Source organism: Nicotiana attenuata, chromosome 6 (assembly GCF_001879085.1).
Source record: "Nicotiana attenuata strain UT chromosome 6, NIATTr2, whole genome shotgun sequence".
In the NCBI taxonomy this organism is placed as follows: domain Eukaryota; kingdom Viridiplantae; phylum Streptophyta; class Magnoliopsida; order Solanales; family Solanaceae; genus Nicotiana; species Nicotiana attenuata.
Window position 1 is genome coordinate 84907581 of NC_031994.1, and position 18465 is coordinate 84926045.

The following is an 18465-nucleotide window of genomic DNA, read 5'->3' on the forward strand; positions in this document are numbered from 1 at the left end:
CTTTGTCGACTACTGTTATGTCTTTTATGGCCTTTATTTTTTGTGGATTGATCTCTTTTCCCCGGTTAGATACCATGAATTTGTGAAACTTGCCCGAGCTGAATCTAAATGCACACTTCTCCGGGTTTAGCTTTATGTTGTACTTCCTCAATATGTCGAAGGTTTCCTGCAAATATTTCAAATGGTCCTCAGCTCGCAGGGACTTAACCAACATATCGTCAATATAAACTTCCATTAATTTTCCTATTTGTTCTTTGAACATCCGGTTGACTAGGCGTTGGTATATGGCACCGGTGTTCTTTAGTCCGAAAGGCATTACGTTATAACAGTAGGTGCTGAATTTGGTTATGAAGGAAGTCTTTACTTGATCGTCTGGGTCCATCCGAATTTGGTTGTACCTGGAATAAGCATCGAGAAAACTCAGTATCTCGTGTCTGGTCATTGCATCGATCATTGAATGATGTTAGGCAAAGAGAAAATTTCCTTCAGATACGCATTATTTAGATCCTTATAATCTACACACATCCTAAGTTTATTTCCTTTTTGGGGAGACTAATACGTTAGCTAGCCAATTCGGGTATTTAACTTCCCGGATGGAACCTGTTTTTAGAAGTTTAGATACTTCGTCCTTGATGAATGCGTGTTTGATCTCGGACATCGGCCTTCTCTTCTGCATAACCAGATGGAACTTTGGATCCAAGCTCAATTTGTGAGTTCTTAACTCCGATGGGATCCTTGTCATGTCTAGATGGGACCAGGCAAAACAATCGACATTAGCTTTAAGAAAATCAATAAGTTTTTTCCTGAGCTCGGGAGTTAATCCCGTGCCCAGGTATACCTTTCGATCCGGTAGGTGTTCGATCAATATAACCTACTCCAACTCCTTGATCGTCGATTTGGTGGCTTCAGTGTCTTCGGGCGCTATGAAGATCTCGAGTCACTGTAATCATCCTCATCGTTCGCTCCGTGCTCCTTCTGTTTTTCCGGCTCAGTTGAGGCCGGTATCATTGATTGCTATTTTGTTTCTTTTTATTTTTTCGGTTCCTTGCTTTTTGATATTGAAACGGCGAACACCGAGATTACTTCATCAACAGCAAATATTTCCTTTGCGGCCTATTATCTGTAGACTGTTTTGACTCCTCCCAGAGCGGGAAATTTCAACGCCTGATGTAAGGTCAAAGGCACCTCTCTCATGTTGTGAACCCATGGCCTTCCAAACAAGGAGTTGTACCTCATATCCCCTTCGATCACGTAGAACTTTATTTCTAGGGTGGTCCGGGCAGTGTTTACCGGTAAAGTTATGTCACCCTTTGTGGTCCCGTACGCCATGTTAAATCCGTTCAATAGCCGGACCGCCGGTACGATTTGGTCCTGCAACCCCAGTTGTTGTACGACCCTCGATCTGATGATGTTGGCCGAGCTACTTGGATCAATCAACACACGTTTAACCCGAGATTTATTGATAAGTAGGGATATTACCAGTGCATCGTTCTGAGGCTAGACGATTCCCTCGGCGTCTTCATCGCTAAACGAGATGGCTCATTTTGGAACATAATTGATAAGTAGGGATTTTGACTAATTATTTGCACTCTTTTACTTTTATTTTATCTCAAAATTGCTTAAAGGTATTCCCGAAAACTAATGAAATATGCTTTCTTACAGGAGTGTTGGAATGAGCTAAAGAAATGAAAATCAACTCAAGAAAGAGTAATTTTGGACAAGGACCAAAACAAGGCAAAAATGGCACAATAGGGACCGCACAATATTGAGTGCAGCCACAAAACATAAGGATGCCTTTGACAGACTTCCCATGCAAATATGGACCGCACAATTCTTGTGCGGCCGCAGAATAGAGAGATGGACTTTTAGGCCATGAAGAAGTGTGGGCCGCACCACTATTGTGCTGCCGCAGAATCAAGAGCGCGACCGCACTTAGAAATGTGTGGTCCGCAGAAGTCCCCCATTGCCAAAGACCAAGGTCAAGAAGTGCGGACCGCACCATTATTGTGCGGCCGCAGAATCAAGAGTGCGGCCGCATTTAGAAATGTGTGGTCCGCAGAAGTTGAAGAAGTGCGGCCGCAACCCAGAATTGTGCGGCCGCATAAGTCCAACCTATCAAGCCAAGTTTCAAAGTGCGGACCGCACACAGAATTGTGCGGTTGCATAACCTTCACAGGGGAAATTTTGTCCGACAATTTTAGCTGGGTATAAATAGATCTTTTTGTCATTTTTAGGTTAAGTTTGGTGCACTTGAGAATAGATAGCCGTTTTTCATTACTGTATTGGGTAACTTTGTAATAGTTTAACATTTTAACATTAGATTTTCTTCCCTTAATCATCTATTATGAATTTTATCTTAGCTTCTTCTTTAATTTCTTTATTTTTCATGAGTAGCTAAATTTTTAGCTAGGGTTGTGACCTAACTCTAGTGTGGGTACTTAATGGGTGTTTGATTTAGGGCTTGTTTGTAATTGGGATAGTGATATTTAGCCTAGTTCTTGCTTGAAATTAAGAATTAATGGTTGCAAATATTGATTCATGCCTAATTGACTTAGTCTCTACTCGAGAAAGAGAGACTAAGTCTAGGAAAACTTGGCTAACAAGGAATTGGGGTGAACTCAAGAAATTGATAGCCCCAATTAAAGAGTTGAATCTAGAGATAGTAAGACCCGACTTGAGCATTTATCACTTGTTTTGTGCAAAACCCATTTGGACTTGAGAAAGCCAAATTGGAAAAAATCACTCTAACTACCGAGAGGTATTGAGTGGGTAATTGTGTGTGATTGCTATATTACGACTCCGACCAATCAAACTTTCCCTAGAGTTTACAATCCGTTAGGTAACCACCCAGGTGGAAGTCACGGTCCTAGATCTTTTATAAACTTGAAAAATAACAACACCAAAAATATTATCTTTAGCTTTTCAATTACAAGCATTAGCATAATCATTAGAAGTAGAAAGAAACAACCAAATATGTGGAAGTGCAATCTTGGGCACGTCATACACTAGACTAGGTATATACCTAACCCCACATAAAGCTCTATGTGGAATTCGACCCCGACTCGCGTTGGGTATTTATAATTGCATCGACCGCCTTACAATCCCAATTAGTGGTGTGAGTTTGGGCGGCATCAATAATCCCGGGTGCGTTTTTCTCTTGTGATAGAAAATTTGGTGCGTTTTATCATTGGCCCTTGGGGGACATCAACTCCCCCAATGATCATGTTGATTACGTGTTGGGGCTCCTTTTATTCGACCTGTTTGTTAGCGTCCCTATTTCTGAAGTGGTTTTTGGCTCGCTTGCTTAGGAATTCTAGAAGTTGCCCATTGTTGAAAAATCGAGCAACTTCTTCTCTTAGTTGTCAACAATCTTCGGTCCTATGACCGTGAGCCGTGGTATTTACACACCAAGCTATGATCTCTCTGGGCGGGATGTTACATCCTGTACTTTTGTACGTTGAATTTGTCGTAAGATAATTGATATAAGTTCATGGAAAAGATTATTTTTGAGGTAATAAGTATTTATGCTATTTATAACAAGTGATAAGTAAGTGTCGTGAAGGTCAGAGGGTAAACAAATAAAAAAAAATGAGTTTCGTCGAAGTTTGATATTTTGGGATGAAATACGGTCCAAGCTATAATACCCCGTATTTATGGATTGGTGTTATACCACATGATTATGATAGTAAGGTATACGAAGTATATTAGTATTTAAGTAAATTGAATGCTAGAATTAATTTTGTGGATAATTTGCTAATTATTTAATTATAGGTGGGATAAAGTAAGTATAAAATTGGCATGTCCACATGGAGCCATGAAAATGATGTAATATATGACTAATGTCCTTTATAGGATCTATGAGTGGACACTTGGAATAAGTTGGTGGTATAGTAATATAATGAAGAGGTGAGTGGACCCCACATACCATGATGGATAAAACACTTTTTTTGGTCTTCTTATTAGGAGCAATTGCAGCAAATACGACCCTTTATCACTTTAGTTAAATGTGGTGCTTCATAAATAAAACAACGCAGCAAGAACTTTGGTTCCATCATTTTCACGAGATGTAGAAACATTTTAAGCAACCTTTTATCCTTGAAAATTATGCATAGCACTAATACAACATCAAATGGATATATCATCAACGTTGGTTGGTAATTTACGGAAGAAGAGTGTAATCTTTCTCGAAGACAATATATGGGTTTTGCGCACCGCCTCGATCTCATTGTTCCGTTTTGGCGCATTGGTTAATTCGGGATTTCTTCTATGTGAAGTAAGGTGGAATAAGAATATTTCTTGGAAAATAAGGCAAGAATTTTATTCTCCTTGGTATATTTAAATTCGTCTAGGTCATAGTTAGATTGTGGGATGAGAATTATGGAGTTAATAGCGGGAAATCGTACTTTGACGTTGTTGTTGTTGTATCGACTATTTGGTAATTTCCTAAGTTGTGTTGTGGCTGGAAATTTTTGGAGTAAATTGAGTATATAGTTGGTGTAGTCATTGACATGTGTTTTGAAGTAAAGAAAAGATTGGAGAAGTATGGTTGATAATCGTAGCCGAGCTTTCCGCTCGTTGTACCGTTGTTTGGGTTGTAAAATTGGTTATAGGAGTTGCTAGTTGTGTTGTTGTAGTACCTTGCCTATGGTAGGATTGAGGGAGTGCGAAAATACTGTCCATTTCATTATAGTATAGGTTATCTTTCGTTATGCGATTAAGAGAATTGTTTGTATGGTTGACAATATTATTATTCTTGTTATCATGAAGCGGATATGAGTTGAGCTCTTGAGCTAGTGGGTTAAGACTAGGTATGTTAAGGCTAATCCTTTTTTCTTTTGGCATGATCCAAGTAACGATACAAAAACGTAATGTTATTCCATAAATGGTTCTACTCTTAGAAGTTAAGGATGTCTACGTTATTCAATCCTGTAAAATGATATTCAAAGCATGTCTAAGTATGTTTCTAAGTCTCTATTGAGGCGTACGATAAAGTTGTTAATGTTCATAATGTAGTGTTATATGCATCTTCATTTACCACCGAGCTACGGCCGGTTGGGAAGTCATGCATCATTATTTACCACCGAGCTAGGGCCGGTTGGGCAGTCATGCATCATCATTTACCACCAAGCTACGATCGGTTGGGCATTCATGCATCTTCATATACCACCGAGCTACGGCCGGTTGGGCAGTCATGCATCTTCATTTACCATCGAGCTACGGTCGGTTGGGCAGTCATGCATCTTCATTTACCATCGTGCTAGGGCCGATTTGGCAGTCATGCTTCATCATTTACCATCGAGCTACGGTCACTTGGGCAGTCATGCATTTACCACCGTGCTACGACCGGTTAGGCAGTCATGCATCATCATTTACCACCGTGCTACGGTCGGTTGGGAGTCATGCATTTACCACTGTGCTACGACCGGTCGAGCAGTCATGTATTTACCACCGTACTACGGCCGGTCGGGCAGTCATACATTTACCACCGTGCGATAGCTGGTAGGGCAGTTACCACAGATCAGTTGGGCAGTCATGTTACGATATGGAATATAGTCCCAAAGAGAGGACACATATATATATATATATATAATATATATATATATATATATATATATATATATATATATATATATATATAAAATTAGTATGCATATACTATGGCATTTCAGAGGTTTAGGTTGATTCTTATATCTCTCTCATTAATGTCGACTTATTGTTATGTTTCAGTTCTGCCTTACATACTCGGTACATTATTCATACTGGCGTCTATTTTGTTATGGACGCTGCATTCATGCCTGCAGGTGTAGGTAATCAGTTTGACGAGCCCTCATAGTCGACGAGGTTAGCATTCAGTGAAGGATCAGTAAGACTCCACTTCATTCAGAGTTCAGCTGAGTCTATAAGTCATCGTGTCAGAGTTTTCCTATAGACTTGTGGGTAGGTCGGTTCCCTGTCCTGTTTGATGTCGAATACTCTTAGAGGCTTTGTAGACACAGGTTCATTATGTACAGTATGTCAGAGGCATTGACGGCCCTTTTCGTATTTATGTTTTAAGTATGATGAATCACTGATACAACGTTTGTTCACTTACAGTTATACATTATGAGTTGTAGCCATGTTGTCCCATGATAGTTACAAAAAAGTAATGAGTTTAGCTAACTCGACCTATGTATGTTCTAGTTTTGGTCGAACGATCATGAGTTACAGAGTGGTTCGCTTGGGCAAGTAACATACCGGGTGCCAGCCACGTCCCCTCCCCAAGTTTGGGGCGTGACAGGATCGAACTGCAGTGGTCTTGGCCACTTAGTCTCTTTGATGTGTCCTATGGTCGGCACTGTACTTGCAGCATCTACGTTGAAATTATACTCTGATAATCTCGTTGTTTCCTTACTCTCGAGCGACGTGTCAAACCCGTTCTTGCTCATCAGACCCCGGCTCGGTCCTCGATCATTTCTCTTGTTGTTCCTTGTCGAGTGGCAGCCAGATCTGTTTCCCCTCTGATCTACGCCGTATGACTGGTATCGATCTCGGACCGGCCTCGGCTCTTGATTGATGATTCTCTTAGATCTGTCATCGATTTTGATGGGGTAAACAGACCCCTAAGGGGCCCCAAGTTGGTCGTCCTCGACTTTGATCTTCGATTGATACCTGTTGTGGACGTCGACCCAGGTGACCGTCGAGTACTCCACCAAGTTTTGCTTTAGCAGCTGAGAAGCCACGGAACTTTGGGGGTTGAGCCCTTGAGTAAATGCCTGAACGGCCGAATCATTCGCGGCCAGTGGGCAGATCCATTTGTTCCATCTGGAACCTCGACATGAACTCCCTAAGCATCTCGTTATCCCTCTGTTTGACCTTGAAAAGATTTGACTTCCTTGTCTTGACCTTGATGGTGCCAGCATGGGCCTTTATGAAAGCATCTGCAAGCATAGCAAACGAGTCAATAGAATTCGAAGGAAAATAAAGATACCATATCATTGCTCCCTTGGACAATGTTTCCCCAAATTTTTTCAGCAACACCAACTCAATTTCGTCGTCTTATAGGTCATTCCCTTTGATTGCACATGTATTACATGCTCATTTGGATCCATTGCGTCCCATTATACTTGGGATTGTCGGGCATTTGAAACTCTTCGGGATCGGCTTTGATGCTGCGCTCGGGGCAAAGGTTTCTGAATGAACTTTTTGGAGTCTGGCCCCTTCAATATCGGCAGTGCTCCCGGGATCTGATCGATCCTAGAGTTATAAGTTTCCGCTGTAACGACTCGACCGGTCGTTTTGAGCCCTAGCGTGTCGTTTAGCAGTCTGAGGCCATGAGCAGCTTCATTTCACGTATTATGACTTGTAGGCGTGGTCGGAATTAAATTCCGGGAAGTTCGGAGTTGATTTGGAAAGAGAATTCTCATTTCGGAAGCTTAAAATTGAAAGAATTAACTAGGATTGGATTTTTAAGTAAACAACCTCAGAATCGGGATCCGAAGTAGGTTCGTATGATGATTTCGGACTTGGGCGTATGCCCGGATCGGGTTTTGGATGACCCGGGGGAGTTTTGGCGCCTATTGTGGAAAGTAGCATTTTGAAAGAAATTTCATAACTTTGGGTTGAAGTGCATTTCAGTGATATCGATGTCCGTTTGGGATTCCGAGTCTGGGAGCAGCTCCGTATGGTGATTCTGGAGTAGGGAGCGCGATCGGAAGTGAATTCGGAGGTCCGTAGGTCATTTTGGAGCCATTTGGCTAAAGATAGAAATTTGAAGGTTTTTGAGAAGTTTGACTAGAGTGGACTTTTTGATATCGGGGTCGGAATCCGATTACGAAAGTTAGAGTAGGTCCGTAATGTCGAATAAGACTTGTGTGCAAAATGTGAGGTCAATCGGATGTGATTTGATAGGTTTAAGCATCGAAAGTAGAAGTTGGAAGTTCTAAAGTTCATAAAGCTTGGATTAGGGGTTGATTCATGATTTTAGCGTTGTTTGATGCGATTTGAGGCCTCGAGCAAGTCCGTAATGTGTTTTGGGACTGGTTGGTGTGATTGGTCGGGGTCCGGGGGGCCTCGGGTGTATTTCGGGTTGTATCGCGCTCTTATTTGATGTTTCAACGTCGTTTCTTTGGACATAAAGTGGTTCCATATTAAGCAAATGAGCTCCAAATTAAGTTTTTATTGAGCCATTAGATCCGTAACATAATTTCGGAGCCAACGCAAAAAGAATCCTCGAATTTGGACATCGTATGAGGGAGTTATGCTCATTTCTGTGTCGAGAAAAGTGCTGGTTGCTGTCATAACCGGAGATGCGGTCAAATTTCCGCAGATGCGGGACCGCAAATGCGGTCAAATTTCCGCAGATGCAGAAATTGCTGGAGGCAGAGAGGTTTCTTTAAAAATTGAAGTTTGGCTCATTTTTACTTCATTTCTTCCATGGGAGCCGATTTTGGAGCAACTTTGGAGTGCCATTTTCATCACCAAGCATGGGGTAAGTGATTTCTACTAGTTTTGAGTATATACAAGGTTTATATATGGATTTAGACTTGGAAAATTGTAGAAAACTTGAGGTTTGAGGGAAAACCTAGAAAACTAGTATTCTTGAATTTTGACCACGATTTTGGGTATGGAATTTAGAGAAAATCATATATTTGAGTTCGTGAGGCCATGGGTAATCTTTATCTTCGAAAAATTTTGGATTCCGGGCACGCGGGCCCGAGGGCATTTTTGTCAACTTTTCGATCGGGGTTAGGAATTGTTATAAATTGGATTATAATGAGTACCTTAGCATATATTAATGGATTTACATAATTATTGGCTAGTTTTGGAGCGTTGTTCATCGATTCGAGTCTTCGGAAGGGCGTGGAATGCCGGTTATGGACCTTCGGAGCAAGGTGAGTCTCCTTTCTAACCTTCCAAGAGGGAATTGTCCCCATAGGTGAGTCAATTGGTTATGTGCTCCTATTTGTGGGGGCTACGTACGCACGAGGTGACGAGAGTCCGTGCGTGGATACTATTATGCTATTGTCCGGGTAGTTTAGGACCCAAAGCATGCTATATTTGGAATATCTGTAACCTTATTGACAGCTTGAATTGCTTAAATCACATTGAATTAGTAGATGAACTTCTAAAAGGATTAAACTTCATTTTCTTAAATTGTTAAAAGAGAAAGTGGCTTTTATTTGAATAAATATTCCCCGATAAATTCTTAATTGGCTATCTGAGCATGTATTTCTATGTGTACCTGCGTCGCATGTATGGTTCGCGAGCAGGGTGATTGTTTATCTTATGTTGACTGCGTCGCATGGATAGTTCGCGAGCGGGGTAATAGATGCATCTATGGTTCGCGTCGTTCGACCCTCGGCAGTGCACAGTTTATTTTCTGTTGGAGCGGGCCGTACGTACCACGGTGTTATTTGCGCATGTTTGTATTGCTGCCTTGAACTTATTGAAGTTGTTATTGCCTCTTCATGGCTTGAGAATATTTGGATAAATAATGAAAAGGATTTTTGGGAAAACTACCTATAAAAGAAATAATTGTTTACTTGTTTCCTCCTATTGGATTAAAAATCATGTTTATAAGAGTCCACGATTTAATGAATTATTGACATCATTATTGGACCATTAGTAAGTGTCGAAGTCGACCATCTCGTCTCTACTTCTTCGAGATTAGACGGGATACTCATTGAGTACACGTTGTTTTCGTACTCATACTACACTTCTGTGCATTTTTGTTGCACAGGTATATGTAACTCTAGTGGCCTACTGGGCGCAGCAGCACGGATGATTCGGGGACTAGGTGAGTTGCATTATTCGAGGCGGCCCGCAGCTAGTATAGTCCCTTCTAGTATATTGTGTTTACTTTCTGTCCACTGTATTCCGGACGGATGTTGTATTATATTATTTCTTAGAAATTGCTCATGTACTTGTGACACCGGGTTCTGGGATGTATTTGGGTTTATTTATAAATTTTAAAGGTTGTTAAATGTTTCATTATTTATCGGAGGACTTACTATGTATTGTTTAAATGTATAAAAGAAGTGTTTTCGGAAATATTTAAATGAGAATTTGATTAAGTAGTTTGATTGGCTTGCCTGACAGCGATGTCCGGCGGCACCACGACCCTTAGTGGATTTGGGGTCGTAGACAACATGGTATCAGAGCACTGGGTTCCTAGGGTCTCACGAGTCATGAGCAAGTCTAGTAGAGTCTCGCGGATCGGTACGGAGACGTCTGTACTTATTCTCAGGAGGCTGCAGGACCTGTTAGGAGTACTTCCCTTCTTGATTCCTTATCGTGCGATTTGATCCTTGGAGGCGTATGCCTTTAATTCATCCCTACTCAATCCTACGCGACGCGAACCGCTAGTTATAAATTGAGAATTGAAGAACTGAAATGGTACTACCGATGTGGTGCGAGATGTTTTTCCCTGTGTAGCTGTCTGAGCTATTACCGTCGCCTTGTGGGAGGATGTTCTGTCGTTTCAGCTCAGTAGCGGTACTTCCGAGAGCTCTGAGGCTAGCCACAAGTTGCCATGTTACTATAAACGACTGTTCCGCAGCATTGATGTGATGGTAGGATGTTTGCCTACGTATCGGGGCAGTGAATGACTTGAAGGGAGGTTTACTCAGTGCATAATCAAGAGATTCAGTATTTTATTCCCGGCAGGGGAAAGGCAATCGGACTAAGAATGGTCGGATGTGGGCTGGTGGAGTAATGAGACTTGGTATTTGCAAGCGTGGTGGAGCTTTCTTCTATGATGGGGTGTCGTTGTCCTAATTGAACATACTAAGTTTGTCGGTGTTATGATCTTTTACAATTCGCCCTTGGGGTAAGCTATTGTGAAGTAATATTGGAAATGCGACTGCCAGATATCGCAGGGTGCGGTAGTTCAGGATTGAATCAATGTTTCTAATGTCGACGGTATGAGGAAGATGATCTTCGGAAATGTTTAAAGTTATCAGCAAATGTGGGTCCAAGTTCCACAGAGATAGATCTCATTTAAGGCAACAACTGAGCAGCAAAGGATGAGGAAGGACATGTGGAGAGTGTCAAGTGGTGGTTAGAATTTCTAGAAGGCCAGGCATAAGAAGCAAAGGTCGAGTAGTCGACTAAAGGGGTGAGTTTCGCCAAAGTGGGAGAGTTTGGAGTGATTTGGGGATTCTAGTGATTGGTGATTTGGGCCTTCGGATTAATCTAAAGTATGAGCTATTATGCGGCATGAGATTTGGTATAACGGAAAGGAGCTACTAGAAATGAAGAAGGATAAAACCTAACTTTGAATTGGAAAGATGTTGCCGCACACTTAATTGATGTTCACGAGGAGTGAAGGGACTGGTGCAGCTAGAGAGTGAGCTCAGACTTAGGATGGGTCATTGATGCCGCAGTAATTGTACCCCGTGCAGCGACGTTGGAAGATGTCGGAGAGTGTGTTCCACAGGGGGGTTATTCCCTGTGAGCAGGTTAGCGGTCGCGTGGTTGGCGAAGCTTCTGCAAAGTATTCTATTGGTGATACCGCAAAGGGGATCGGTCGTGCGAATGTGGTTGATGATTCAGAGTATAAAGAGGGGGTTTTATAGAAAGATCCCGAGGAATTTTGCGGTCGATTACGCATGGTCATGTCAATAAGAGATAGGGAATCCTAGTGAATTTCAGAGTTATGTAATAGTAGCTTCAAGCTAAGTGGGAGGGTCCCACCGCCTACGATTGGGTTGTATGGTTATCTACTTGCGAGGTTTCGGGTTATTAGCATATTGATGAGCTATTCCAGCTGCAGGAAAAGAACATAAGTGGTAAATTGAGCAAAGGAATTGTTAAGGTGTGCTATGGTTGGCCTTATTGGCCCATGTTCAGACTTGGGGAAGGATTCAGGATTGTGCTTTGTAAAGATGCGGGTTCCAAGGGAATGATTCTGCCAGGTGCTTCACCAAAGGGGTATTCATGTGCTAGAAGATTTATGGAATTGATTATATTCGGGGCCAAGTCAGAGCGGGTGGCTCTCAACAACGGTCCTAGTGAATTCAAAAGATAAAGTGTGATGCCTAATGATTTCGAGCCTATAGGTACGGTTAAGAATCAAGCTTGATAGAAGCCTATGAGAAGAGGCACAGAATGTTCTATGATGTTTTGACTTGCGATGTAGCAATTGGGAGGTACGAAATGGTACGTGGGATTTGAGACAGCATGGTCTCGTGATTCAGGGTCACTCGGGAAGAGTGCGGATGGAGTGTGTTAAGTATTGAATGGGGTTATCATTGTTTCTATGGCAATCAAGGGCAAATTGGAAGAAGAGAGATCGGTTAGCCACAGTTGAGTTGGCGTATTGGTGGTAGAGGTCAGTTCCTTCAGCGTGATCAAGTTATGCATGTGATTTGTGGCGGTACGTGTGAGGCTTGTCGGTCGCCGTAATTAATGTTGTTCAGAAGCATTCTTCTGTTATGTCCTGTTATGTGTAGGCAGATCCCGGAAGGGCTATGATGGCTTAGACCACTACCTAGATGTTTGCCTATACTACGGTTATGAGAATTTACCTGTATGTTGCTATGGTTCTCCTGAAGTGAGTCCAGTGAAAAGCTTTTATTGGCACGTTGGGTGCAGTGAGTGGTATGGAATTTGAAGTGAGGATCAAGGTTGCAGTTCGGTGCTGACAAGGATGTCACGAGCTCGGATGAGCAGGAAAGGAGTTTCGATGTTTAAAGTGAGTTGGTATTGTCGTCAGTATCACCTGAGATCGGTGTTTTATGAAAAAGGCTTTGCATCCTGGTTAAGGATTCTTGATCGCTTTTCAGCGTTAGTGCGGCCGGTGGTTTGGATGTGCGGACCCGTTATTCATTTCTGAAGGTTGTGGGAGCGTGTCCCACAGGAAGATTGTATAAGTGTGACATGTAGTCACTTGATTGATTAAAGATTTAAACCAAGTATGAGGATTGTGGTAATATCATTAATTTGAGAATTTATGCCTGGAGGGCACTCTGTTTATTGGGTTATGGACTGTGGAGGTTCGCTCCGGTTATGAGGGTTGTTCTTATGTGTTATGAGAAAAGGGGAGTTATTATGGACCTTTGAAAGGTTATTAGCCTAGTTGGTGCAATCAAAAATCGGCTTGAGATCAGTGGATTGATTTAAATGTGAACAGGGGCTTTATATCAGGCCAGATGTGTTCATCTCAGCAATACGCTCCTTATGGAAGGGAGTCGGGGTGTTATTTCGTTGTCAGCTATTTCATGTAATGATGTATTGCGTCGTGCGAGTTGTGAGACGGCTTGGTGAATTTCTTATGTGTTGAGGTTCCACATAGAGATGAGGTTATATGAGCAGGGTGGCTCTTGAGATTCAGATCATATATCGCACTTCAGTTGTGCTCGAGTTTGTGGATTATAGCGTTATATGTCTCCCCAGGGAATGGTATTATACACTTAGCGTGTTTATGACTGATATTCAGTATTTTGTTGTAATGAGCAATTTAGCTCGATGTACATCTCCTTATGTGAGTTCCATGTGTGGATTGGGTGGCACGCCGCCATGGGTATGTTATTTGGATCGGGTGGCACGCCGCCATGGTTATGTTGTGTGGATCGGGTGGAACGCTGCCATGGTTATGATTGCTCGGATCGGGTTGCGCGCCGCAACAGTGTGATGTTCAGTACAGTTCCCCATATCTGTCTATTATGTTCTGTTTCCTATTTTCTGAAGGAAGCTCATATTAGCTGTGCGCCCGCGTCGCATGTATGATTCGCGAGCGGGGTAACTGAAATTCCTTTTCATAGTTCATTTTCCATTTTGTATCGCATTCTAATTGGTAGCCTATTGGCATATTGTGGCATCATATGAGACTTTTGGTCATGTCGGGGTGGCTTATTGCCTGAGCAGTTCGTACTGGGTGAGACGAGATTGTTGGATTTAGGATCAGTGCAATCTAATTACGTGAAATATATTAAGGAGCAAAGATCATTATTTGGTTCGGAATGAGGTAATGTTTCTTGTCAGAAGTATAGACTCAATGATTGGTTGACTCGGAAGTTGATTATGAATTTCTGCACATCTCTTCCGTTGTGGCGGCATTGTAAGAGTTAGAGTAAGACCTGTGTATGTCATGGGGTGCAATGGGAGCATCAGATTCGTGGAATTTTGACTAAGTTGATCAAAAAATGTTATTGTGGTCCGGTGAGTAAAGTGATGCTAGGTGTGAATTCAGCAAAGTTATGCAGCCATGTTTGGGTACAGCGTGTAGTGATTGATATGGTGATCTTATGTTGGAAACAAGTCGGGCATAGAATTCCGGATGTTGGAATTGGGCTCTAAGGCTTATTTGCTTGAATAAAAGGGAATATCTTCAGAATTGATCGAGCTGATGTGCTCAACTGAGTTGTGGTAGCACGGGAAGGTGCATGAGAAGTTAAACAGTGATTTCAGACTACTTCAGTGTAGTTCTCAGCACGTTCGAGGACGAACGTATGTTTAAGTGGGAGAGAATGTAACGACCCGACCGGTCGTTTTGAGCCCTAGCACGTCGTTCAACAGTCTGAGGCCATGAGCAGCTTCATTTCAGGTATTATGACTTGTAGGCGTGGTCGGAATTAAATTCCGGGAAGTTCGGAGTTGATTTGGAAAGAGAATTCTCATTTCGGAAGCTTAAAGTTGAAAGAATTAACTAGGATTGGATTTTTAAGTAAACAACCTCGGAATCGGGATCCGAAGGTTCCAGCAGGTTCGTATGATGATATCGGACTTGGGCGTACGCCCGGATCGGGTTTTGGATGACCCGGGGGCGTTTTGGCGCCTATTGTGGAAAGTAGCATTTTGAAAGAAATTTCATAAGTTTGGGTTAAAGTGCATTTCAGTGATATCGATGTCCGTTTGGGATTCCGAGTCTGGGAGCAGCTCCGTATGGTGATTCTGGAGTTGGGAGCGCGATCGGAAGTGAATTCGGAGGTCCGTAGGTCATTTTGGAGCCATTTGGCTAAAGATAGAAATTTGAAGGTTTTTGAGAAGTTTGACCGGAAGTGGACTTTTTGATATCGGGGTCGGAATCCGATTCCGAAAGTTGGAGTAGGTCCGCAATGTCGAATATGACTTGTGTGCAAAATTTAAGGTCAATCGGACGTGATTTGATAGGTTTAAGCATCGAAAGTAGAAGTTGGAAGTTCTAAAGTTCATAAAGCTTGGATTAGGGGTTGATTCATGATTTTAGCGTTGTTTGATGCGATTTGAGGCCTCGAGCAAGTCCGTAATGTGTTTTGGGACTGGTTGGTGTGATTGGTCGGGGTCCCGGTGGCCTCGGGTGTGTTTCGGCTTGTATCGCGCTCTTATTTGATGTTTCAACGTCGTTTCTTTGGACATAAAGTGGTTCCATATTAAGCAAATGAGCTCCAAATTAAGTTTTTATTGAGCCATTAGATCCTTATCGTAATTTCGGAGCCAACGCAAAAAGAATCGTCGAATTTGGACATCATATGAGGGAGTTATGCTCATTTTCATGTCGAGAAAAGTGCTGGTTGCTGTCATAACCGCAGATGCGGAACCGCAGATGTGGAAATATTCCGCAGATGCGGTCAAATTTCCGCAGATGCGGTCAAATTTCCGCAGATGCGGAAATTGCTGGAGGCAGAGAGGTTTCTTTAAAAATCGAAGTTTGGCTCATTTTCACTTCATTTCTTCCATGGGAGCCGATTTTAGAGCAACTTTGGAGTGCCATTTTCATCACCAAGCATGGGGTAAGTGATTTCTACTAGTTTTGAGTATATACAAAGTTTATATATGGATTTAGACTTGGAAAATTGTAGAAAACTTGAGGTTTGAGGGAAAACCTAGAAAACTAGTATTTTTGAATTTTGACCACGATTTTGGGTATGGAATTTAGAGAAAATCATATATTTGAGTTCGTGAGGCCATGGGTAATCTTTATCTTCGAAAAATTTTAGATTCCGGGCACGCGGGCCCGAGGGCATTTTTGTCAACTTTTCGATCGGGGTTAGGAATTGTTATAAATTGGATTATAATGAGTACCTTAGCATATATTAATGGATTTACATAATTATTGGCTAGTTTTGGAGCGTTGTGCATCGATTCGAGTCTTCGGAAGGGCGTGGAATGCCGGTTATGGACCTTCGGAGCGAGGTGAGTCTCCTTTCTAACCTTGCAAGAGGGAATTGTCCCCATAGGTGAGTCAATTGGTTATGTGCTCCTATTTGTGGGGGCTACGTACGCACGAGGTGACGAGAGTCCGTGCGTAGCTACTATTATGCTATTGTCCGGGCAGTTTAGGACCCAAAGCATGCTATTTGGAATATCTGTAACCTTATTGACAGCTTGAATTGCTTAAATCACATTGAATTAGTAGATGAACTTCTAAAAGGATTAAACTTCATTTTCTTAAATTGTTAAAAGAGAAAGTGGCTTTTATTTGAATAAATATTCCCCGATAAATTCTTAATTGGCTATCTGAGCATGTATTTCTATGTGTACCTGCGTCGCATGTATGGTTCGCGAGCAGGGTGATTGTTTATCTTATGTTGACCGCGTCGCATGGATAGTTCGCGAGCGGGGTAATAGATGCATCTATGGTTCGCGTCGTTCGACCCTCGGCAGTGCACAGTTTATTTTCTGTTGGAGCGGGCCGTACGTACCACGGTGTTATTTGCGCATGTTTGTATTGCTGCCTTGAACTTATTGAAGTTGTTATTGCCTCTTCATGGCTTGAGAATATTTGGATAAATAATGAAAAGGATTTTTGGGAAAACTACCTATAAAAGAAATAATTGTTTACTTGTTTCCTCCTATTGGATTAAAAATCATGTTTATAAAAGTCCACGATTTAATGAATTATTGACATCATTATTGGACCATTAGTAAGTGTCGAAGTCGACCATCTCGTCTCTACTTCTTCGAGATTAGACGGGATACTCATTGAGTACACGTTGTTTTCGTACTCATACTACACTTCTGTGCATTTTTGTTGCACAGGTATATGTAACTCTAGTGGCCTACTGGGCGCAGCAGCACGGATGATTCGGGGACTAGGTGAGTTGCATTATTCGAGGCGGCCCGCAGCTAGTATAGTCCCTTCTAGTATATTGTGTTTACTTTCTGTCCACTGTATTCCGAACGGATGTTGTATTATATTATTTCTTAGAAATTGCTCATGTACTTGTGATACCGGGTTCTGGGATGTATTTGGGTTTATTCATAAATTTTAAAGGTTGTTAAATGTTTCATTATTTATTCGGAGGAACTTACTATGTATTGTTTTAAATGTATAAAAGAAGTATTTTCGGAAATATTTAAATGAGAATTTGATTAAGTAGTTTGATTGGCTTGCGTGACAGCGATGTCCGGCGCCACCACGACCCTTAGTGGATTTGGGGTCGTGACATCCGCCTTCTTGTCATTGGCCTCTATCTTTTTGAAGGCAGACTCCACCCATTTTGTTAATTCTTCGAGCATCTTCATCACCTCAGAGGTTTCCCCGGGCCCAAATTCACCCGGTTCCACGGAAACTTTTTCATCCCTTCGAGTATTTTTCCGGGACTGCTTAGGCTCAACCCTGTTAGGGGCGTGACTCTGGTTATGTAACTGCGTTATCGCCGCTTGCTGATCCTACAACATTTCGAAAATCAACCATAGGCTCACCCCATCACCTTCACCTCTGGGCGCCTCTCGAGCCGCTGGTCGGGGTCCCCCGCGAATGCTGTTTTTAGGATCAGTCGGTAGATTGATGTTGGTGACAACCTGTGAGTTAGCATCGACTGGATCAGCGGTTGGGACACCATTGGGATCAACAGGGGACACATCATTGCTAGGTATCATGTTATTGTTCTCGTAGTGATGGCCTGACTTAGCGTCAACGTTCAAGTGAGCAGACTGAGAATTTGACATCCTTAGGCTAACCTAGAATCAAAACTTCAAAGAACAAGCGTAAAACATGGTATGTTACGAAGATGTGTATCAAATTACCACTATTATCCTTAACCCCACTGTGGGCGCCAAACTGTTTACCCTAAAAAATGAGTAACAATTAAATTTGTACGCGATTTAAAGGATATGTGATTTAATTCAATACGAATGATCTAAGAACAACAAGTAACTAAGTTAAAGATAAAATGAACAATCAAGCTAATTGTAATGTGATGATAAAGTCTGAGTTGAACACTGAAATTCGGCCTCGATCGGGCCCTCGATATAAGCTCGATTGCGATTAAATAAGAGAATAACTGAAGAACACTTTGAATAATAGCTAGAAGACAAAAAATGAACTTTGATTTGCGTGTCAACAATATGTCAAAATAAAAGAAACTCTCCCATTTATATACTAGGGGAATTTCAGTCCTAATACAAGTGTAAATAAGGTAAAAATCTTCTTTTTCCGGTAAATGCCGATCCGCAGTTGATATCGGACAGGAGTCGCACCGTAATATCCGGTTGAGGGCGAATATTACGGCTCCCTACTTGTCACGCCTAAGCGTTCCTCCTTTTCCTGTGGTCTCGAAACTC